The 22,885-nt window shown below is 42.5% G+C and overlaps 13 non-coding genes across 13 annotated transcripts; all 13 read right to left on the bottom strand.

Moving 5' to 3' along the window:
* Positions 1-252: 252 nt before the first annotated feature.
* Positions 253-335, bottom strand: trnal-aag (transfer RNA leucine (anticodon AAG)). Its single transcript has one exon. It is a non-coding gene; the product is annotated as a tRNA-Leu (tRNA).
* Positions 336-1,107: 772 nt separating this feature from the next.
* Positions 1,108-1,190, bottom strand: trnal-cag (transfer RNA leucine (anticodon CAG)). The gene has a single exon. It is a non-coding gene; the product is annotated as a tRNA-Leu (tRNA).
* Positions 1,191-2,306: 1,116 nt separating this feature from the next.
* trnaq-uug (transfer RNA glutamine (anticodon UUG)) lies at positions 2,307-2,378 on the bottom strand. The gene has a single exon. It is a non-coding gene; the product is annotated as a tRNA-Gln (tRNA).
* A 341-nt stretch (positions 2,379-2,719) lies between these two features.
* trnal-cag (transfer RNA leucine (anticodon CAG)) lies at positions 2,720-2,802 on the bottom strand. Its single transcript has one exon. It is a non-coding gene; the product is annotated as a tRNA-Leu (tRNA).
* Positions 2,803-7,838: 5,036 nt separating this feature from the next.
* Positions 7,839-7,921, bottom strand: trnal-cag (transfer RNA leucine (anticodon CAG)). Its single transcript has one exon. It is a non-coding gene; the product is annotated as a tRNA-Leu (tRNA).
* Positions 7,922-12,586: 4,665 nt separating this feature from the next.
* On the bottom strand, positions 12,587-12,658 carry trnaq-uug (transfer RNA glutamine (anticodon UUG)). The gene has a single exon. It is a non-coding gene; the product is annotated as a tRNA-Gln (tRNA).
* A 1,520-nt stretch (positions 12,659-14,178) lies between these two features.
* trnaq-uug (transfer RNA glutamine (anticodon UUG)) lies at positions 14,179-14,250 on the bottom strand. The gene has a single exon. It is a non-coding gene; the product is annotated as a tRNA-Gln (tRNA).
* Positions 14,251-14,972: 722 nt separating this feature from the next.
* Positions 14,973-15,044, bottom strand: trnaq-cug (transfer RNA glutamine (anticodon CUG)). Its single transcript has one exon. It is a non-coding gene; the product is annotated as a tRNA-Gln (tRNA).
* A 215-nt stretch (positions 15,045-15,259) lies between these two features.
* trnal-cag (transfer RNA leucine (anticodon CAG)) lies at positions 15,260-15,342 on the bottom strand. The gene has a single exon. It is a non-coding gene; the product is annotated as a tRNA-Leu (tRNA).
* A 1,531-nt stretch (positions 15,343-16,873) lies between these two features.
* Positions 16,874-16,956, bottom strand: trnal-aag (transfer RNA leucine (anticodon AAG)). The gene has a single exon. It is a non-coding gene; the product is annotated as a tRNA-Leu (tRNA).
* A 2,447-nt stretch (positions 16,957-19,403) lies between these two features.
* On the bottom strand, positions 19,404-19,475 carry trnaq-cug (transfer RNA glutamine (anticodon CUG)). Its single transcript has one exon. It is a non-coding gene; the product is annotated as a tRNA-Gln (tRNA).
* Positions 19,476-19,988: 513 nt separating this feature from the next.
* trnal-aag (transfer RNA leucine (anticodon AAG)) lies at positions 19,989-20,071 on the bottom strand. The gene has a single exon. It is a non-coding gene; the product is annotated as a tRNA-Leu (tRNA).
* A 950-nt stretch (positions 20,072-21,021) lies between these two features.
* Positions 21,022-21,093, bottom strand: trnaq-cug (transfer RNA glutamine (anticodon CUG)). Its single transcript has one exon. It is a non-coding gene; the product is annotated as a tRNA-Gln (tRNA).
* Positions 21,094-22,885: the final 1,792 nt, after the last annotated feature.

Genomic DNA, 22,885 nt, shown 5'->3' with positions numbered 1-22,885 from the left:
ATAGACTCTCATTAGTGATTATAGGGCATAGATGAAAGACTACCTTTGATACGTAACTAGAGGGGTGCCAAAGCCATGCTCCTTGAGCTCCACAGCCCTGCTTGCTTGTCAGCTATCCGTGCTTTACCCACTGCTCCTGCACTTTCTGTCTGATTGAACACACCTTAGGTGATTCCCCACCTCTGACGAATGTGGAAGAATGGATCCAATGTGTTTTCCAAGTGTCAGCTGTTGTCCTTAAAAAACAGCATTTGTCAGAAGTGGGATTTGAACCCACGCCTCCAGGAGAGACTGCGACCTTAACGCAGCGCCTTAGACCGCTCGGCCATCCTGACAACAGAACAGGCTTGGTTTGGTACTCCAAAAAAAATGCGCAAAGACAGCGTTTAGATTATGCGTAAATATTGTGAATCAAATGTGCAAACTCGTCATCAGCCTATCTCTTTATCAGTTCATTGCTACCCTGGCCATCAGTGATTGATGCGTGAAGTATGGGATGTCTCAGGCAAAAAAGAGCTTGTTGATTAAGCCACTACACATCTATCAGCTGATATTGGTGTTCTTTTGCCCTTTGCTGGGAAGACATCAATTCATGGAGCTTTAACATATGCATTCATTTTTTCAGCAAACTCTAAGAAAAAGAGTTCTTAGAGTAACCAGTATCCAATTATCGCATTACATTAATTGAACCCCTTAATTTGATAGAGTACTAGAGTCATTGAATGGAGCACAACAGAAAGAACTGTTGCCAAAGTTGCCTGCATTTATTGCACATTAAATCCTGAGACCAGCAACACAGCTCAAAGGACGAGCTGGTTTTATTCGTCCTACACTATAACAGGTCCCACCGTAATTTGAACTCAGATTGCTGGATTCACAGTCCAGAGTGCTTACAAGGAAGTTTGGGTACATCTAAGCACTGTGTCACTCTTATCTCTGTGTGTGATATTCATTGCATCTATCCAGATGAACTGTAACTTGTATAACATCAAAGTCTATGAATTCATCCAGGTAAGCAGCATTGGAGAATAGGTGGTTCCCCACCTTTGACTAATGTGGGAGAATGTGTTTTCCAAGTGTCAGCTGTTGTCCCTAAAATCAAACATTTGTCAGAAGTGGGATTCGAACCCACGCCTCCAGGAGAGACTGCGACCTGAACGCAGCGCCTTAGACCGCTCGGCCATCCTGACAACAGAAGTGGGGGTTGTTTGGTACTCCAAAGAAATCCGAAAAGACAGCGTTTAGATTATGCGTAATTATTGTGATTTAAATGTGCAAACTCGTCATCAGCCTATCTCTTTATCAGTTCATTGCTACCCTGGCCATCAGTGATTGATGCGTGAAGTATGGGATGTCTCAGGCAAAAAAGAGCTTGTTGATTAAGCCACTACACATCTATCAGCTGGTATTGGTGTTCTTTTGCCCTTTGCTGGGAAGACATCAATTCATGGAGCTTTAACATATGCATTCATTTTTTCAGCAAACTCCAGAAAAAGAGTTCTTAGAGTAACCAGTATCCAATTATTGCATTACATTAATTGAACCCCTTAATTTGATAGAGTACTAGAGTCATTGAATGGAGCACAACAGAAAGAACTGTTGCCAAAGTTGCCTGCATTTATTGCACATTAAATCCTGAGACCAGCAACACAGCTCAAAGGACAAGCTGGTTTTATTCGTTCCACACTATAACAGGTCCCACCGTGATTTGAACTCAGATCGCTGGATTCACAGTCCAGAGTGCTTACCTATACACCAGGGCATCTCCAGATGCTGCCAAATGAAGAATGTGTGCACTGGAAATGTGAACAGTGTTAGACAGACAACAGTTTTAACAGTCTGTGGTTTTACTAAGCAGTCCTGAACACTCTGATGCTTGACAGGGGTTTCAAGGCTTATTGCATTTCACAGGGAGATATTTCAACTACTAGACCTTATGACTCTGTTTGGTGTGAAACACAAAAATAGGGAAGCACTTGAAAACGAGGGGTAGGGTTATAAATTAGGAATTTGGGATTGTGTCTGGGATCGCACTTCATGCCCAAAATGTGTTTTTAGCATTATCTGAATGAGATCCGCAAGGATATTTACTTAAGAGTGTGTCTATCGTAAACCATTGTGCAACCTTTGCCTCATCTCTCTCCCTGTATTAGTTCTTTAAACACTTGCCATGAGTGTTGATTGCACAAAGTACTCTATGTCTCTGGAACAAGATGAGCTCATTGACAATGCCACTGTGTGTCTCCCAGTTGGTGGAGTAACTGAGTCACTCATTGGGGCAAAAAAACCTACAACTAGCCAGCGGTAGGTTCCACCGAGATTTGAAGTCGGATCACTGGATTCAAAGCCCAGAGTGCTCACCATTACACCATGGAACCATTTCACATTGTTAGGCTACTTTTGTTGAACAGTTTCTTCCTGACGATTTGATTCATTTCATTATTGTGTGCATATTGACAACTTGGAGATTGGGTGATCATGTAGCAAACTATAAAATTGTCAATACAAGAAAGTTTGGGTACATCTAAGCACTGTGTCACTCTTACCTCTGTGTGTGATGTTCATTGCATCTATCCAGATGAACTGTAACTTGTATAACATCAAAGTCTATGAATTCATCCAGGTAAGCAGCATTGGAGAATAGGTGGTTCCCCACCTTTGACTAATGTGGGAGAATGTGTTTTCCAAGTGTCAGCTGTTGTCCGTAAAATCAAACATTTGTCAGAAGTGGGATTCTAACCCACGCCTCCAGGAGAGACTGCGATCTGAACGCAGCGCCTTAGACCTCTCGGCCATCCTGACAACAGAAGGGGGGGTTGTTTGGTACTCCAAAGAAATCCGAAAAGACAGCGTTTAGATTATGCGTAATTATTGTGAATCAAATGTGCAAACTCGTCATCAGCCTATCTCTTTATCAGTTCATTGCTACCCTGGCCATCAGTGATTGATGCGTGAAGTATGGGATGTGTCAGGCAAAAAAGAGCTTGTTGATTAAGCCACTACACATCTATCAGCTGGTATTGGTGTTCTTCTGCCCTTTGCTGGGAAGACATCAATTCATGGAGCTTTAACGTATGCATTCATTTTTTCAGCAAACTCCAGAAAAAGAGTTCTTAGAGTAACCAGTATCCAATTATTGCATTACATTAATTGAACCCCGTCATTTGATAGAGTACTAGAGTCATTGAATGGAGCACAACAGAAAGAACTGTTGCCAAAGTTGCCTGCATTTATTGCACATTAAATCCTGAGACCAGCAACACAGCTCAAAGGACAAGCTGGTTTTATTCGTTCTACACTATAACAGGTCCCACCGTGATTTCAATTCAATTCAATTCAATTCAATTCAACTTTATTTATATAGCGCCAATTCACAACAAAGTCATCTCAGGGCACTTTACAGAATAAAGTCAAGATTATAAAGATATATAAAGAGAACCCAACAATTCCCCCTGGAGCAAGCCATAGGCAACAGTGGAGAGGAAAAACTCCCTTTAACGGAAGAAACCTCCAGCAGAACCAGGCTCAGGGTGGACGGCCATCTGCCTCGACCGGTTGGGGTGAGTGGAAAGGGGAGAGAGAAAAGAACAGAGCAACAAAAAGCATTAACAAAACATCGGGCAGATTGGTAGGACCAGTAGCTTCACGCTGGAAGACACACAGCTTCAAAGCCGGGGGACACCTGCAGAAAGGGACAGAGAGAAGGGGACAGAGGAGGACAAAGACAACTACGGGAGAGAACACACAGAGTTAATGACATACAGTGGTGACAATTGCGGGATAAGAGGAGAGGAGAGAGGTCAAGAGGAGGAAAGGAGCTCAGTGCATTGGGGGGTGGGTCCCCCAGCAGTCTAAGCCTATGGCAGCATAACTATAACTAACTATATGCTTTATTAAAAAGGAAGGTTTTAAGCCTAGACTTAAACGTAGAGAGGGTGTCTGTTTCCCCAATGTGAACTGGGAGCTGGTTCCACAAGAGAGGAGCTTGATAGCTAAAGGCTCTACCTCCCATTCTACTTTTGGAAACTCTGGGAACCACAAGTAGGCCTGCATTCTGAGAGCGAAGTGGTCTACTGGGATGATGTGGTGCTATGAGGTCTTCTATATATGATGGAGCCTGACCATTCAGAGCTTTATATGTAAGAAGCAGGGTTTTAAATTCTATTCTACATTTAATTGGAAGCCAATGGAGAGAAGCTAGTGAAGGTGAAATATGATCTCTCTTGCTAGTTCCAGTCAGCACTCTTGCTGCAGCATTTTGGATTAATTGCAGGCTCTTTAGGGAGTTACTGGGGCATCCTGAAAGTAGGGAATTACAGTAGTCCAACCTAGAGGTAACAAATGCATGGACCAGTTTTTCGGCATCACTTTGAAACAGGATGCTCCTAATTTTGGCAATGTTCCGTAGGTGGAAGAAGGCTGTTCTAGAGATTTGTTTTATATGTGAGTTAAAGGACAGATCCTGATCAAACATAACTCCAAGGTTCCTTGCAGTAGTACTGGAGGCCAGACTTATGCCATCTAGTGTAACAATATGGTTGGACATCATATCTCTGAGATTTTTGGGCCCAAATACTATGACTTCAGTTTTGTCTGAGTTTAAAAGTAAAAAATTGTGGGACATCCAGGCCTTTATGTCTTGTAGGCATGCTTGAAGCTTTATTACCTGATTATTTTCATCTGGTTCCATAGATAAATATAGCTGGGTATCATCAGCATAACAGTGGAAATTTATGGAGTGTTTTCTAATAATGTTGCCTAAAGGAGACACATATAAAGTAAAAAGTATTGGTCCTAACACAGAGCCTTGTGGAACTCCATAGCTAACCTTTGTGTGCATGGAGGATTCATCATTAACATGAACAAATTGAAATCTATCAGATAGATAAGATTTAAACCAACCTAGTGCAGTTCCTGTAATTCCAATTTCATGTTCCAGTCTCTGTAATAAAATGTTATGATCAATGGTATCAAATGCAGCACTAAGATCTAACAGAACAAGTATAGAGATGAGTCCAGTATCTGAGGCCATGAGAAGATCGTTGGTGACTTTTACCAGTGCTGTTTCTGTACTATGATGAACTCTAAATCCTGACTGAAAGTCTTCATACAAATTATTCCTATGAAGGTGATCACATAATTGTTTTGCGACTACTTTTTCAATTATTTTAGAAATAAAGGGGAGATTAGATATTGGTCTGTAATTGGCTAAAACACCTGGGTCAAGACAGGGTTTTTTTAAGTAATGGTTTAATTACAGCTACCTTATAGGCCTGTGGTACATAGCCTGTTTCTAAAGATAGATTTATGATATCTAATATGAATGCATCTATTAAGGGTAAAACTTCCTTGAGCAGCTTAGTTGGAATAGGGTCTAGCAGACAGGTTGTTGGTTTAGATGAGTTAATAATTGAAGTTAGCTCAGAGAGATCTATGGGTAAAAAGCAGTCTAACAGGGATTGGGGCCTTATCGATGACTCTAGCACTGCTGTACATGAAGATCTATCTGTAATTTTTGGGGGGAGGATCTGGTGAATTCGTTCTCTAATAGCTACAATTTTATTCATAAAGAAGGTCATGAAGTCATTGCTGCTCAAAGTTAAGGGAAAACTAGGCTCAACAGAACTATGGCTCTTAGTCAGCCTGGCTACAGTGCTGAACAGAAACCGGGGGTTGTTCTTGTTTTCTTCTATTAATGATGAATAATATGCTGTTCTGGCATCACTGAGAGCTTTTTTGTACATTTTTAAACTATTTTTCCAGGCTAAATGAGATTCTTCTAACTTTCTGGAACGCCACTTCCTTTCTAACTTTCATGTTTCCTGTTTTAAGTTGCGTGTTTGTGAACTATACCATGGAGATCGCCTCTGCTGGTTTACTGCCTTCTTTTTTAGAGGGGCAACACTATCGAGTATTGTACGTAGTGAGGCTGCAGAATTGTCAACAAGATAATCTACTTGTGCAGGAGTAACATTAAGGAGACTACTTTCCATTGTATTAACATATGGTGAAGCAAATGATGAAGAAATAATTTCTTTAAATTTGTTGACAGCTTTTTCACTTAAGCATCTGCTATAGTGGAATTTTTCAGTTTTATAACTGCTATATAGTCTGTTATTGTAAATTCAAATGTTATTAAAAAATGGTAAGACAGAAGAGAGTTGTGAGGAAATATGGTTAAATTATCCGCTTCAATTCCATACGTAAGGACAAGGTCTAACGTGTGACTAAAACAGTAAGTGGGTTTATTTACATTTTGGGAAAAACCAATTGAATCTAATAATGAATTAAACGCAGTGCTCAGGCAGTTACTGTCAGCATCTACATGAATGTTAAAGTCACCCACTATAATGACTTTATCTGTACTAAGCACTAAATCAGATAGAAAATCAGAAAATTCAATCAAAAACTCTGAATAAGGGACTGGAGGACGGTACACGATAACAAATAATAGTGGGTGTGAAAGGCTAAGAGTAAGGCTTTCAAATGAGTTATAACTATGTTTAGGTCTAGGGTTTATTGATGAGCTAGAATGGAAGATTGCTGCAACTCCTCCACCTCGGCCTGTGCTTCTAGGAACATGATAATTAATATGACTTGGGGGTGTTGACTCATTTAAACTGACATATTCTTCCTGCTGCAACCAAGTTTCAGTGAGACAAAATAAATCGAATTGATGATCACTTATTAAGTCATTTACTAACAGAGATTTAGAAGAGAGAGATCTGATATTTAATAATCCACATTTAATAGTTTTGGGGTTTTGTTCTGTAAGAGGAGTAGTCTTAACTTTTATTAGGTTATTATGATTAACTCCTCTTGTTGATTTGAACTCAGATCGCTGGATTCACAGTCCAGAGTGCTTACCTATACACCAAGGAATCTTCAGATGCTGCCAAATGAAGAATATGCGCACTGGAAATGTGAACAGTGTTACACAGACAACAGTTGTAACAGTCTGTGGTTTTACTGAGCAGTCCTGAACACTCTGATGCTTGACAGGGGTTTCAAGGCTTATTGCATTTCACAGGGAGATATTTCAACTACTAGCCCTTATGACTCTGTTTGGGGTGAAACACAAAAATAGGGAAGCACTTGAAAACGAGGGGTAGGGTTATAAATTAGGAATTTGGGATTGTGTCTGGGATCGCACTTCATGACCAAAATGTGTTTTTAGCATTATCTGAATGAGATCCGCAAGGATATTTACTTAAGAGTGTGTCTATCGTAAACCATTGTGCAACCTTTGCCTCATCTCTCTCCCTGTATTAGTTCTTTAAACACTTGCCATGAGTGTTGATTGCACAAAGTACTCTATGTCTCTGGAACAAGATGAGCTCGTTGACAATGCCACTGTGTGTCTCCCAGTTGGTGGAGTAACTGAGTCACTCATTGGGGCAAAAAAACCTACAACTAGCCAGCGGTAGGTACCACCGAGATTTGAACTCAGATCCCTGGATTCAAAGTCCAGAGTGCTCCCCATTACACCATGGAACCATTTCACATTGTTAGGCTACTTTTGTTGAACAGTTTCTTCCAGACGATTTGATTAATTTCATTATTGTGTGCATATTGACAACTTGGAGATTGGGTGATCATGTAGCAAACTATAAAGTTGTCAATACAAGGAAGTTTGGGTACATCTAAGCACTGTGTCACTCTTACCTCTGTGTGTGATGTTCATTGCATCTATCCAGATGAACTGTAACTTGTATAACATCAAAGTCTATGAATTCATCCAGGTAAGCAGCATTGGAGAATAGGTGGTTCCCCACCTTTGACTAATGTGGGAGAATGTGTTTTCCAAGTGTCAGCTGTTGTCCCTAAAATCAAACATTTGTCAGAAGTGGGATTCGAACCCACGCCTCCAGGAGAGACTGCGACCTGAACGCAGCGCCTTAGACCGCTCGGCCATCCTGACAACAGAAGGGGGTGTTGTTTGGTACTCCAAAGAAATCCGAAAAGACAGCGTTTAGATTATGCGTAATTATTGTGAATCAAATGTGCAAACTCGTCATCAGCCTATCTCTTTATCAGTTCATTGCTACCCTGGCCATCAGTGATTGATGCGTGAAGTATGGGATGTCTCAGGCAAAAAAGAGCTTGTTGATTAAGCCACTACACATCTATCAGCTGGTATTGGTGTTCTTTTGCCCTTTGCTGGGAAGACATCAATTCATGGAGCTTTAACATATGCATTAATTTTTTCAGCAAACTCCATAAAAAGAGTTCTTAGAGAAACCAGTATCCAATTATTGCATTACATTAATTGAACCACGTCATTTGGTAGAGTACTAGAGTCATTGAATGGAGCACAAAAGAAACAACTGTTGCCAAAGTTGCCTGCATTTATTGCACATTAAATCCTGAGACCAGCAACACAACTCAAAGGACGAGCTGGTTTTATTCGTTCTACACTATAACAGGTCCCACCGTAATTTGAACTCAGATCGCTGGATTCACAGTCCAGAGTGCTTACCTATACACCAGGGAATCTCCAGATGCTGCCAAATGAAGAATGTGTGCACTGGAAATGTGAACAGTGTTACACAGACAACAGTTTTAACAGTCTGTGGTGTTACTGAGTACTAGAGTCATTGAATGGAGCACAACAGAAAGAACTGTTGTCAAAGTTGCCTGCATTTATTGCACATTAAATCCTGAGACCAGCAACACAACTCAAAGGACGAGCTGGTTTTATTCGTTCTACACTATAACAGGTCCCACCGTGATTTGAACTCAGATCGCTGGATTCACAGTCCAGAGTGCTTACCTATACACCAGGGAATCTCCAGATGCTGCCAAATGAAGAATGTGTGCACTGGAAATGTGAACAGTGTTACACAGACAACAGTTTTAACAGTCTGTGGTTTTACTGAGCAGTCCTGAACACTGAAGATTTATTGTTATTGACTCGCGCCCCTGTGGCATGCTCATATGCAGTTAGGTGACCGAGCACCCGTTGCAAGCTGTTCCTATCTTTAACCATTATGTTAATATCATCTGCATATTGTGCAATTCTAAAGTCTGAGCCAGTCGGTGATTGTATTCCATTTATTTTTGTATCGCTTAAGATTAATTTCGCTAGGGGCTCGGCCACTATTGCATAAAGCATAGCCGACAGGGGGCACCCCTGCCTAACCGACCTCTCCAAAGGGAAGGGATCAGTCAGGAAGCCATTACATTTGACAACACTAGTAGCTCGGCCATACAACAGCTCCACCCATGCTCGAAAAGTTGGGCCGAACCCAAAAACCCCCAGACACTCAAAGAGGAACTCGTGACTCACCCTGTCAAACGCCTTCTCTAGGTCCACACTCAAGTAGATGCCACCTGTGGCCATTAGCTGTTGAAATGAGAATCTGGTTGACAGGATACAATCAGCAATATCCCTCCCCGGAATGCTATAAGTCTGGGTAGGCCCAACTATCGACCCAATCACTCTTTTGAGTCTGGACGCCAGCACCTTAGCCAGGATCTTGTAGTCAGTATTGAGCAAACTAATGGGCCTATAATTCCCCAAGTCGGTCCTGGCTCCCTTATTCTTGTAAACCAGAGTGATCACGCCTCTCACGAAAGACTCCGCACATCTGTTCTCCGTTTGCATGGCAGAGAACAACCTACAGAGGACCGGAGATAGCAAATCCTTATAGGACTGATAGAACTCTGCCGAGAGGCCGTCCAGACCCGGGCTTCTAGCTCTATGCATTTCAGCAATGGCTGCACTGATTTCCTCCGGGTGGAGGTCGCCATCACACATAGCCGCGTCCTCAGGACCGAGAGAGCAGCCGACATTACCAAGTATTTTATCTCTTTGTGCTTTTCCTATATTTTGTTTACTGAAAAGATTAGAGTAAAAATCCTGTATAGTTTGTAATATATCTACTAAATCGGTGTGTGTATTGCCTTCAGAATCCTGTATTTCTGTTATGTATGTTTTGGTCTGCCTTCTCTTTTCTAAGCCCAAAAAGTATGCTGTACAGCGCTCTCCCTCCACTACATGTTGTATTTTGCTGCGGATCACTGCCCCTTTACATTTTTCCTCATCTAGGCGTGCTAGTTGCTCTCTCAGTCCAAGATAGCCATCCAGGGGATGGCCATGCCCAGCTTCAACAAGCTCAATTTCCCTTTTCAGACGGTGTCTCAACTCAGCCTCCTTAGCTCTTTCCCTTAGCCTTTTCTCTCTGCTCAGTGCAATGCAGCGCCTCCTAATTTTAAACTTGGCGTGCTCCCACCACTCAATGATATCTACTACAAATTCACTTTCTTCACACAGAGCAGAGAGAAAAGACTTCATTTTATCTTTAAAAAATGAATCCTCCAGGAGGGCTGAGTTAAAACACCACACCCCTCCATTCCTCTTCATGCTACCCTCCCCAAGAGTCACATTCAGCGAGGCATGATCACTCCATGTGCAGAAATTATATTCAAACTTTTTTAACATAGGAATCAAGCCCGACGCCAGCAAACACAGGTCTATCCTAGACTGCTTTAGTTTGCCCAATACTACTTGCCTGCGCGAATACGCACGGGTGCCAGGGTTCAGAACTCTCCAAGCATCAATCAAATCACCCTCAGTCATCCACTGAAAAACAGCCGATCTACTAGTGTCTGTTTTGAAAACGTTGTTTGCACTCACATCCAGCCCAGTTAGAGCAACATTCCAGTCCCCCACCACTACCGAGCGATCGTCCGTCCACCTTTTACAGCGGCCAAAAAAAACCCTCCTTTCACCCTCACTGTTTGGGCCATATAGATTTAGAATTCTGTAGTTTCTATTGTGATATACAGTATCTAGAACCAACAGTCTCCCTTGGTTATCCTTAAAAACCTCTGTCACATTCTCAAAAACACCTGGCTTTACAAATACTGCTACACCTGCGGTTTTGTCAGCAGAGAGGGAATAAAACAAATCCCCTCTCCAAAAAGTATTTATTTTGTCTATTTTTTCCATAGTCCATCTACATTCCTGGACGCACAGGATGTCACAGTCCATGTCTTCACACAGTCTTTTAATTTTCCATACCTTTCCTAGGCCGTTTAGGTTTTGGGACTGGAGATGCATGAAAAGGATCACACAAAAGGGGGTCATCTATCTCTGGCCTGTTTCTTCCCTTTCCCTTTGCCCTCTGCCACACTTTCCCCGGACTTCTTTTGTCCTCTTTTCCTCATGTGCCTTACTTGCTGAAAGTCCATCTCTGCCTCTGATTCATCACCGTCAGCCTGAGGAGTCGATACAGCAATTTCTAGAGCAATACCTCTGGGGTCAGGTAATGGCTCACCTTGAATTGGAAGTCTAGACAGAGGAGCCTGAAGCATACCCCTCTCGCCCTCTTCAGGGTGACTGGCTACTTCTCCACTCCACTCCGCCAACACTAGATCCAGACTTGACCCAATCTCATTCACATTGTTTCCCTTTTTATTCTCTGAAAGGACCAGTTCACTGGCCTGAGTCTCCATTAACTCTCCTCCCCCCTCCTCATATTCACTTGCTCCTTCACTGTCAAGATCCAGTCCTACCTCCTCTGGAGGCCTTATTCCAGCATCCTCATTGGGGATCAGTCCCCTGTGCCCCTCTCCAGACTCTATTGCATTGTTTTGACACACACATTCCTCCTGTGGACTATGGCATGAGTCACATCTATGCTCCTGGGCATCACACTACCTCGCATAATGACCCTGTCTGTTACACTTAAAACAAGTGAAATCTGGGCAATCTCTGACGATATGCCCAGGCTGTAGACACATCCTGCATACCTTAACTTGATTATTATGCATTACCCTGAAATACTCTGGGCCAGTTGCTGTCATAAACTTTGCGGAGTAAGGCAGTGATTGCACAGTCTCATTGAACTTAACTTTTAGATATCTGGTGCCATCAGCCACATCAGTTCCTGGCCACAGTCTCCTTTTTACTGAGAACAGCAAGCCAGCTTAAAGGTCCAGCTGGTTTTATTAATTCTACACTATAACAGGTCCCATCGTGATTTGAACTCAGATTGCTGGATTCATAGTCCAGAGTGCTTACCTATACACCAGGGAATCTCCAGATGCTGCCAAATGAAGAATGTGTGCACTGGAAATGTGAACAGTGTTACACAGACAACAGTTTTAACAGTCTGTGGTTTTACTGAGCAGTCCTGAACACTCTGATGCTTGACAGGGGTTTCAAGGCTTATTGCATTTCACAGGGAGATATTTCAACTACTAGACCTTATGACTCTGTTTGGGGTGAAACACAAAAATAGGGAAGCACTTGAAAACGAGGGGTAGGGTTATAAATTAGGAATTTGGGATTGTGTCTGGGATCGCACTTCATGCCCAAAATGTGTTTTTAGCATTATCTGAATGAGATCCGCAAGGATATTTACTTAAGAGTGTGTCTATCGGAAACCATTGTGCAACCTTTGCCTCATCTCTCTCCCTGTATTAGTTCTTTAAACACTTGCCATGAGTGTTGATTGCACAAAGTACTCTATGTCTCTGGAACAAGATGAGCTCGTTGACAATGCCACTGTGTGTCTCCCAGTTGGTGGAGTAACTGAGTCACTCATTGGGGCAAAAAAACCTACAACTAGCCAGCGGTAGGTTCCACCGAGATTTGAACTCGGATCACTGGATTCAAAGTCCAGAGTGCTCACCATTACACCATGGAACCATTTCACACTGTTAGGCTACTTTTGTTGAACAGTTTCTTCCAGACAATTTGATTCATTTCATTATTGTGTGCATATTGACAACTTGGAGATTGGGTGATCATGTAGCAAACTATAAAATTGTCAATACAAGGAAGTTTGGGTACATCTAAGCACTGTGTCACTCTTATCTCTGTGTGTGATGTTCATTGCATCTATCCAGATGAACTGTAACTTGTATAACATCAAAGTCTATGAATTCATCCAGGTAAGCAGCATTGGAGAATAGGTGGTTCCCCACCTTTGACTAATGTGGGAGAATGTGTTTTCCAAGTGTCAGCTGTTGTCCCTAAAATCCAACATTTGTCAGAAGTGGGATTCGAACCCACGCCTCCAGGAGAGACTTCGACCTGAACGCAGCGCCTTAGACAGCTCGGCCATACTGACAACAGAAGGGGGGGGTTGTTTGGTACTCCAAAGAAATCCGAAAAGACAGCGTTTAGATTATGCGTAATTATTGTGAATCAAATGTGCAAACTCGTCATCAGCCTATCTCTTTATCAGTTCATGCTACCCTGGCCATCAGTGATTGAAGCGTGAAGTATGGGATGTCTCAGGCAAAAAAGAGCTTGTTGATTAAGCCACTACACATCTGTCAGCTGGTATTGGTGTTCTTCTGCCCTTTGCTGGGAAGACATCAATTCATGGAGATTTAACATATGCATTCATTTTTTCTGCAAACTCCAGAAAAAGAGTTCTTAGAGTAACCAGTATCCAATTATTGCATTACATTAATTGAACCACGTCATTTGGTACACACACAACAGAAAGAACTGTTGCCAAAGTTGCCTGCATTTATTGCACATTAAATCCTGAGACCAGCAACACAGCTCAAAGGACAGGCTGGTTTTATTCGTTCTACACTATAACAGGTCCCACCGTGATTTGAACTCAGATCGCTGGATTCACAGTCCAGAGTGCTTACCTATACACCAGGGAATCTCCAGATGCTGCCAAATGAAGAATGTGTGCACTGGAAATGTCAACAGTGTTACACAGACAACAGTTTTAACAGTCTGTCGTTTTACTGAGCAGTCCTGAAAACTCTGATGCTTGACAGGGGTTTCAAGGCTTATTGCATTTCACAGGGAGATATTTCAACTACTAGACCTTATGACTCTGTTTGGGGTGAAACACAAAAATAAGGAAGCACTTGAAAACGAGGGGTAAGGTTATAAATTAGGAATTTGGGATTGTGTCTGGGATCGCACTTCATGCCCAAAATGTGTTTTTAGCATTATCTGAATGAGATCCGCAAGGATATTTACTTAAAAGTGTGTCTATCGGAAACCATTGTGCAACCTTTGCCTCATCTCTCTCCCTGTATTAGTTCTTTAAACACTTGCCATGAGTGTTGATTGCACAAAGTGCTCTATGTCTCTGGAACAAGATGAGCTCGTTGACAATGCCACTGTGTGTCTCCCAGTTGGTGGAGTAACTGAGTCACTCATTGGGGCAAAAAAACCTACAACTAGCCAGCGGTAGGTTCCACCGAGATTTGAACTCGGATCACTGGATTCAAAGTCCAGAGTGCTCACCATTACACCGTGGAACCATTTCACATTGTTAGGCTACTTTTGTTGAACAGTTTCTTCCAGACGATTTGATTCATTTCATTTTTGTGTGCATATTGACAACTTGGAGATTGGGTGATCATGTAGCAAACTATAAAATTGTCAATACAAGGAAGTTTGGGTACATCTAAGCACTGTGTCACTCTTATCTCTGTGTGTGATGTTCATTGCATCTATCCAGATGAACTGTAACTTGTATAACATCAAAGTCTATGAATTCATCCAGGTAAGCAGCATTGGAGAATAGGTGGTTCCCCACCTATGACTTATGTGGGAGAATGTGTTTTCCAAGTGTCAGCTGTTGTCCATAAAAACCAACATTTGTCAGAAGTGGGATTCAAACCCACGCCTCCAGGAGAGACTGCGACCTGAACGCAGCGCCTTAGACCGCGCGGCCATTCTGACAACAGAAGATGAGGAATTGGGGATTGTGTGTGAGATCGCACTTCATGCCCAAAATGTGTTTTTAGCATTATGTGACAGAGATCAGCAAGGATTATTATTTTAAACCATCATGTAGGCTTGGCGTCATTTCTGTGCCGGTATCAGTTTTTTTTTTTGGAATTGTCATGAGTGTTTAGTGCACATAGTATTCTGTTTCTGGAACAAGATGAGCTCCATGACAATGCCACTGTGAGTCTCCCAGTTGGTGGAGTAACCGAGTCATTCATTGGATCGATGAAAGCTACAACCTGCCAACAGTAGGTCCCACCGAGATTTGAACTCGGATCGCTGGATTCAGAGTCCAGAGTGCTCACCATTACACCATGGAACCTTTCCAAAGATTGGGTACATCTAAGCACTGTGTCACTCTTATCTCTGTGTGTGATGTTCATTGCATCTATCCAGATGAACTGTAACTTGTATAACATCAAAGTCTATGAATTCATCCAGGTAAGCAGCATTGGAGAATAGGTGGTTCCCCACCTTTGACTAATGTGGGAGAATCTGTTTTCCAAGTGTCAGCTGTTGTCCCTAAAATCAAACATTTGTCAGAAGTGGGATTCGAACCCACGCCTCCAGGAGAGACTGCGACCTGAACGCAGCGCCTTAGACCGCTCGGCCATCCTGACAACAGAAGGGGGGGTTGTTTGGTACTCCAAAGAAATATGAAAAGACAGCGTTTAGATTATGCGTAATTATTGTGAATCAAATGTGCAAACTCGTCATCAGCCTATCTCTTTATCAGTTTATTGCTACCCTGGCCATCAGTGATTGATGCGTGAAGTATGGGATGTCTCAGGCAAAAAAGAGCTTGTTGATTAAGCCACTACACATCTGTCAGCTGGTATTGGTGTTCTTCTGCCCTTTGCTGGGAAGACATCAATTCATGGAGCTTTAACATATGCATTCATTTTTTCAGCAAACTCCAGAAAAAGAGTTCTTAGAGTAACCAGTATCCAATTATTGCATTACATTAATTGAACCACGTCATTTGGTAGAGTACTAGAGTCATTGAATGGAGCACAACAGAAAGAACTGTTGCCAAAGTTGCCTGCATTTATTGTACATTAAATCCTGAGACCAGCAACACAGCTCAAAGGACGAGCTGGTTTTATTCGTTCTACACTATAACAGGTCCCACCGTGGTTTGAACTCAGATCGCTGGATTCACAGTCCAGAGTGCTTACCTATACACCAGGGAATCTCCAGATGCTGCCAAATGAAGAATGTGTGCACTGGAAATGTGAACATTGTTACACAGACAACAGTTTTAACAGTCTGTGGTTTTACTGAACAGTCCTGAACACTCAGATGCTTGACAGGGGTTTAAAGGCTTATTGCATTTCACAGGGAGATATTTACACTACTAGACCTTATGACTCTGTTTGGGGTGAAACACAAAAATAGGGAAGCACTTGAAAACGAGGGGTAGGGTTATAAATTAGGAATTTGGGATTGTGTCTGGGATCGCACTTCATGCCCAAAATGTGTTTTTAGCATTATCTGAATGAGATCCGCAAGGATATTTACTTAAGAGTGTGTCTATCGTAAACCATTGTGCAACCTTTGCCTCATCTCTCTCCCTCATCTCTCTCCCTGTATTAGTTCTTTAAACACTTGCCATGAGTGTTGATTGCACAAAGTACTCTATGTCTCTGGAACAAGATGAGCTCATTGACAATGCCACTGTGTGTCTCCCAGTTGGTGGAGTAACTGAGTCACTCATTGGGGCAAAAAAACCTACAACTAGCCAGCGGTACGTTCCTCCGAGATTTGAACTCAGATCACTGGCTTCAAAGTCCAGAGTGCTCACCATTACACCATGGAACCATTTCACTTTGTTAGGCTTCTTTTGTTGAACAGTTTCTTCCAGACGATTTGATTAATTTCATTATTGACAACTTGGAGATTGGGTGATCATGTAGCAAACTATAAAATTGCCAATACAAGGAAGTTTGGGTACATCTAAGCACTGTGTCACTCTTATCTCTGTGTGTGATGTTCATTGCATCTATCCAGATGAACTGTAACTTGTATAACATCAAAGTCTATGAATTCATCCAGGTAAGCAGCATTGGAGAATAGGTGGTTCCCCACCTTTGACTAATGTGGGAGAATGTGTTTTCCAAGTGTCAGCTGTTGTCCTTAAAAAACAACATTTGTCAGAAGTGGGATTCCAACCCACGCCTCCAGGAGAGACTGCGACCTTAACGCAGCGCCTTAGACCGCTCGGCCATCCTGACAACAGAACAGGCTTGGTTTGGTACTCCAAAAAAAATGCGCAAAGACAGCATTTAGATTAGGCGTAATTATTGTAAATCAAAAGTGCAAACTCGTCATCAGCCTATCTCTTTATCAGTTTATTGAAGTTGCAACTGGATTCTGGACTTCCTGACTGGGAGACCCCAGTCAGTCCGGATCGGGAACAACATCTCCAGCACCACCACACTGAGCACTGGAGCCCCTCAGGGCTTTGTGCTCAGCCCTCTGCTGTTCACTCTGCTGACGCACGACTGTGTAGCAATGCACAGCTCAAACCACATAGTCAAGTTTGCTGATGACACGACCGTGGTGGGTCTAATCAGCAAGAACGACGAGTCAGCCTACAGAGAGGAGGTGCAACGTGCAACGATTAACAGCCTGGTGTGGAGCAAACAACCTGTCTCTGAACGTTGACAAAACTAAAGAGATGGTTGTGGACTTCAGGAGAGCACAGGGTGACCATTCTCCATTGATCATCGATGGATCCTCAGTGGAGATAGTCAAGAGCACCAAATTCCTTGGTGTTCATCTGGCGGACAACCTCACCTGGTCAGTCAACACCAGCTCCATCACCAAGAAGGCCCAGCAGCGTCTCTACTTCCTGAGAAGGCTGAGGAAAGCCCATCTCCCTCCCCCCATCCTGACCATGTTCTACAGAGGGACCATTGAGAGCATCCTGAGCAGCTGCATCACTGCCTGGTTTGGGAACTGCACCGTCGCGGATCGCAAGACCCTACAGAGGATAGTGAGGACAGCTGAGAAGATCATCGGAGTCTCTCTGCCCTCTATCATGCACATTTACACCACACGCTGCATCCGCAAAGCCAACAGCATTGTGGACGACCCCACACACCCATCACACACACTCTTCACACTCCTGCCATCAGGAAAGAGGTTCCGAAGCATTCGGGCCACCACATCCAGACTATGCAACAGTTTTTTCCCACAAGCCATCAGGCTCCTCAACACACAGAACTGAAATAGAACTTAAACACACTGCAAACCGAACTCAGCACATTCTCATCACTCACTACTCATCTCATTCCACCACCACTTATTTATTATTTATTTACTTTTATTATTCTACATTTACTGCACTACACTGTTTACCTGCTGTTTTTTTTTTGCACATTCCAATGCAATTGCACTTTTTTTACATGCTGGACATTTAAATGCACTATACCGTTTACATGCTGCTCTTTTTTTTAACACCCCTAGCACACTTAACTGAACTGTACTGTACTGTAAAATAGTATACAGTAGGTTTACTGGTCGGCACTGTCTTGGGTCTTGTGTCTTGTGTCCTGTCCTGTGTTACTTGTGTTGTCTGTCTACACTGTCCGTCTGTACTGTTTTTTCGTCTGCACTGTTTGCACTTGGTTGCACTCGATGCACTTTATTATAGCTTGTGTTGTTTGTAGCACCTTGGTTCTTGGAGAAACGTTATCTCGTTTCTACTGTGTACTGTGTACCACTGTGTATAGTAGAAATGACAATAAAAGCCACTTGACTTGACTTGACTTGACTTGCTACCCTGGCCATCAGTGATGGATGCGTGAAGTATGGTATGTCTCAGGCAAAAAAGAGCTTGTTGATTAAGACACTACACACCTGTCAGCTGGTATTGGTGTTCTTCTGCCCTTTACTGGCAAGACATCAATTCATAGAGCTTTAACATATACATTCAGTTTTTCAGCAAACTCCAGAAAAGGTAACCAGTATCCAAATATTGCATTATATTAATTGAACCACTTCATTTGGTAGAGTACTAAAGTCATTGAATGGAGCATAAGAGAAAGAACTGTTGCCAAAGTTGCCTGCATTTATTGCACATTAAAACCTGAGAACAGCAAGCCAGCTTAAAGGTCCAGCTGGTTTTATTTATTCTACAGTATAACAGGTCCCATCGTGATTTGAACTCAGATTGCTGGATTCATAGTCCAGAGTGCTTACCTATACACCAGGGAATCTCCAGATGCTGCCAAATGAAGCAAGTGTGCACTGGAAAAGTGAACAGTGTTACACAGACACTATTTTTAATATATTTCAAATACTAACCCTTATGACAAAAATAAGGAAGCACTTGAAAACTAGGGTAGGGTTATAAAAGAGGAATTGGGGATTGTGTCTGGGATCGCACTTCATGCCCAAACTTGAATGGAATGCCCAAAATGTGTTTTTAGCATTATGTGACAGAGATCAGCAAGGATACTTAGCTAAGAGTGTGTTTATTTTAAACCATCGTGCAGGCTTGGCCTCATTTCTGTGCCGGTTTCAGTTTTTTTAGACTTGTCATGAGTGTTTAGTGCACATAGTATTCTGTTTCTGGAACAAGATGAGCTCCATGACAATGCCACTGTGAGTCTCCCAGTTGGTGGAGTAACCGAGTCAATCATTGCATCGAGAAAAGCTACAACCTGCCAACAGTAGGTCCCACCGAGACTTGAACTCGGATCGCTGGATTCAGAGTCCAGAGTGCTCACCATTACACCATGGAACCTTTCCACATTGCTGGCTTTATGTTGTTGAACAGGTTCTTCCACACAATTTGATTCATTTCATTATTGTCTCCAACTTGACAACTTGGAGATTTGGCTGATCATGTAGCAAACTAAAAAAATGTCAATACGAGGCAGTTTGGGTACATCTAAGCACTGTGTCACTTTTATCTCAGTGTGTGATGTTCATTGCATCTATCCAGATGCACTGTAACTTGTATAACATGAAAATCTATGGATTTGGCCAATAGAGTCAGTCTCAAATAGACTCTCATTAGTGATTATAGGGCATAGATGAAAGACTACCTTTGATACGTAACTAGAGGGGTGCCAAAGCCATGCTCCTTGAGCTCCACAGCCCTGCTTGCTTGTCAGCTATCCGTGCTTTACCCACTGCTCCTGCACTTTCTGTCTGATTGAACACACCTTAGGTGGTTCCCCACCTCTGACGAATGTGGAAGAATGGATCCAATGTGTTTTCCAAGTGTCAGCTGTTGTCCTTAAAAAACAACATTTGTCAGAAGTGGGATTCGAACCCACGCCTCCAGGAGAGACTGCGACCTTAACGCAGCGCCTTAGACCGCTCGGCCATCCTGACAACAGAACAGGCTTGGTTTGGTACTCCAAAAAAAATGCGCAAAGACAGCATTTAGATTAGGCGTAATTATTGTAAATCAAATGTGCAAACTCGTCATCAGCCTATCTCTTTATCGGTTTATTGCTACCCTGGCCATCAGTGATGGATGCGTGAAGTATGGTATGTCTCAGGCAAAAAAGAGCTTGTTGATTAAGACACTACACACCTGTCAGCTGGTATTGGTGTTCTTCTGCCCTTTACTGGCAAGACATCAATTCATAGAGCTTTAACATATACATTCAGTTTTTCAGCAAACTCCAGAAAAGGTAACCAGTATCCAAATACTGCATTATATTAATTGAACCACGGCATTTGGTAGAGTACTAAAGTCATTGAATGGAGCATAAGAGAAAGAACTGTTGCCAAAGTTGCCTGCATTTATTGCACATTAAAACCTGAGAACAGCAAGCCAGCTTAAAGGTCCAGCTGGTTTTATTTATTCTACAGTATAACAGGTCCCATGGTGATTTGAACTCAGATTGCTGGATTCATAGTCCAGAGTGCTTACCTATACACCAGGGAATCTCCAGATGCTGCCAAATGAAGCAAGTGTGCACAGGAAAAGTGAACAGTGTTACACAGACACTATTTTTAATATATTTCAAATACTAACCCTTATGACAAAAATAAGGAAGCACTTAAAAACTAGGGTAGGGTTATAAAAGAGGAATTGGGGATTGTGTCTGGGATCGCACTTCATGCCCAAAATGTGTTTTTAGCATTATGTGACAGAGATCAGCAAGGATTATTATGTTATTAAGTTTTTTTGGAATTTTCATGAGTGTTTAGTGCACATAGTATTCTGTTTCTGGAACAAGATGAGCTCCATGACAATGCCACTGTGAGTCTCCCAGTTGGTGGAGTAACCGAGTCATTCATTGCATCGAGAAAAGCTACAACCTGCCAACAGTAGGTCCCACCGAGATTTGAACTCGGATCGCTGGATTCAGAGTCCAGAGTGCTCACCATTACACCATGGAACCTTCCCACATTACTAGCTCAATGTTGTTGAACAGGTTCTTCCACACAATTTGATTCATTTCATTATTGTCTCCAACTTGACAACTTGGAGATTTGGCTGATCATGTAGCAAACTAAAAAAATGTCAATACGAGGCGGTTTGGGTACATCTAAGCACTGTGTCACTTTTATCTCAGTGTGTGATGTTCATTGCATCTATCCAGATGCAATGTAACTTGTATAACATCAAAATCTATGGATTTGGCCAATAGAGTCAGTCTCAAATGGACTCTCATTAGTGATTATAGGGCATAGATGAAAGACTACCTTTGATACGTAACTAGTGGAGTGCCAAAGCCATGCTCCTTGAGCTCCACAGCCCTGCTTGCTTGTCAGCTATCCGTGCTTTACCCACTGCTCCTGCACTTTCTGTCTGATTGAACACACCTTATCCAGGTAAGCAGTCTTGGAGAATAGGTGGTTCCCTACCTCTGACGAATGTGGAAGAATGGATCCAATGTGTTTTCCAAGTGTCAGCTGTTGTCCAACGCGGTACAACGCGGTTTGGGTACATCTAAGCACTGTGTCACTTTTATCTCAGTGTGTGATGTTCATTGCATCTATCCAGATGCACTGTAACTTGTATAACATCAAAATCTATGGATTTGGCCAATAGAGTCAGTCTCAAATGGACTCTCATTAGTGATTATAGGGCATAGATGAAAGACTACCTTTGATACGTAACTAGAGGGGTGCCAAAGCCATGATCCTTGAGCTCCACAGCCCTGCTTGCTTGTCAGCTATCCATGCTTTACCCACTGCTCCTGCACTTTCTGTCTGATTGAACACACCTTATCCAGGTAAGCAGTCTTGGAGAATAAGTGGTTCCCCACCTCTGACGAATGTGGAAAAATGGATCCAATGTGTTTTCCAAGTGTCAGCTGTGGTCCCTAATATCCAACATTTGTCAGAAGTGGGATTCGAACCCACGCCTCCAGGAGAGACTGCTACCTGAACGCAGTGCCTTAGACCGCTCGGCCATCCTGACAACAGAAGGGGGGGTTGTTTGGTACTCCAAAGAAATCCGAAAAGACAGCGTTTAGATTATGCGTAATTATTGTGAATCAAATGTGCAAACTCGTCATCAGCCTATCTCTTTATCAGTTCATTGCTACCCTGGCCATCAGTGATTGATGCGTGAAGTATGGGATGTCTCAGGCAAAAAAGAGCTTGTTGATTAAGCCACTACACATCTGTCAGCTGGTATTGGTGTTCTTCTGCCCTTTGCTGGGAAGACATCAATTCATAGAGCTTTAACATATGCATTCATTTTTTCAGCAAACTCTAAGAAAAAGAGTTCTTAGAGTAACCAGTATCCAATTATCGCATTACATTAATTGAACCCCTTAATTTGATAGAGTACTAGAGTCATTGAATGGAGCACAACAGAAAGAACTGTTGCCAAAGTTGCCTGCATTTATTGCACATTAAATCCTGAGACCAGCAACACAGCTCAAAGGACGAGCTGGTTTTATTCGTCCTACACTATAACAGGTCCCACCGTAATTTGAACTCAGATTGCTGGATTCACAGTCCAGAGTGCTTACAAGGAAGTTTGGGTACATCTAAGCACTGTGTCACTCTTATCTCTGTGTGTGATATTCATTGCATCTATCCAGATGAACTGTAACTTGTATAACATCAAAGTCTATGAATTCATCCAGGTAAGCAGCATTGGAGAATAGGTGGTTCCCCACCTTTGACTAATGTGGGAGAATGTGTTTTCCAAGTGTCAGCTGTTGTCCCTAAAATCAA

The sequence above is a fragment of the Channa argus genome, unplaced genomic scaffold (assembly GCF_033026475.1).
Source record: "Channa argus isolate prfri unplaced genomic scaffold, Channa argus male v1.0 Contig059, whole genome shotgun sequence".
Taxonomy (NCBI): Eukaryota; Metazoa; Chordata; class Actinopteri; order Anabantiformes; family Channidae; genus Channa; species Channa argus.
This window is presented reverse-complemented; position numbering and strand designations above follow the sequence as displayed.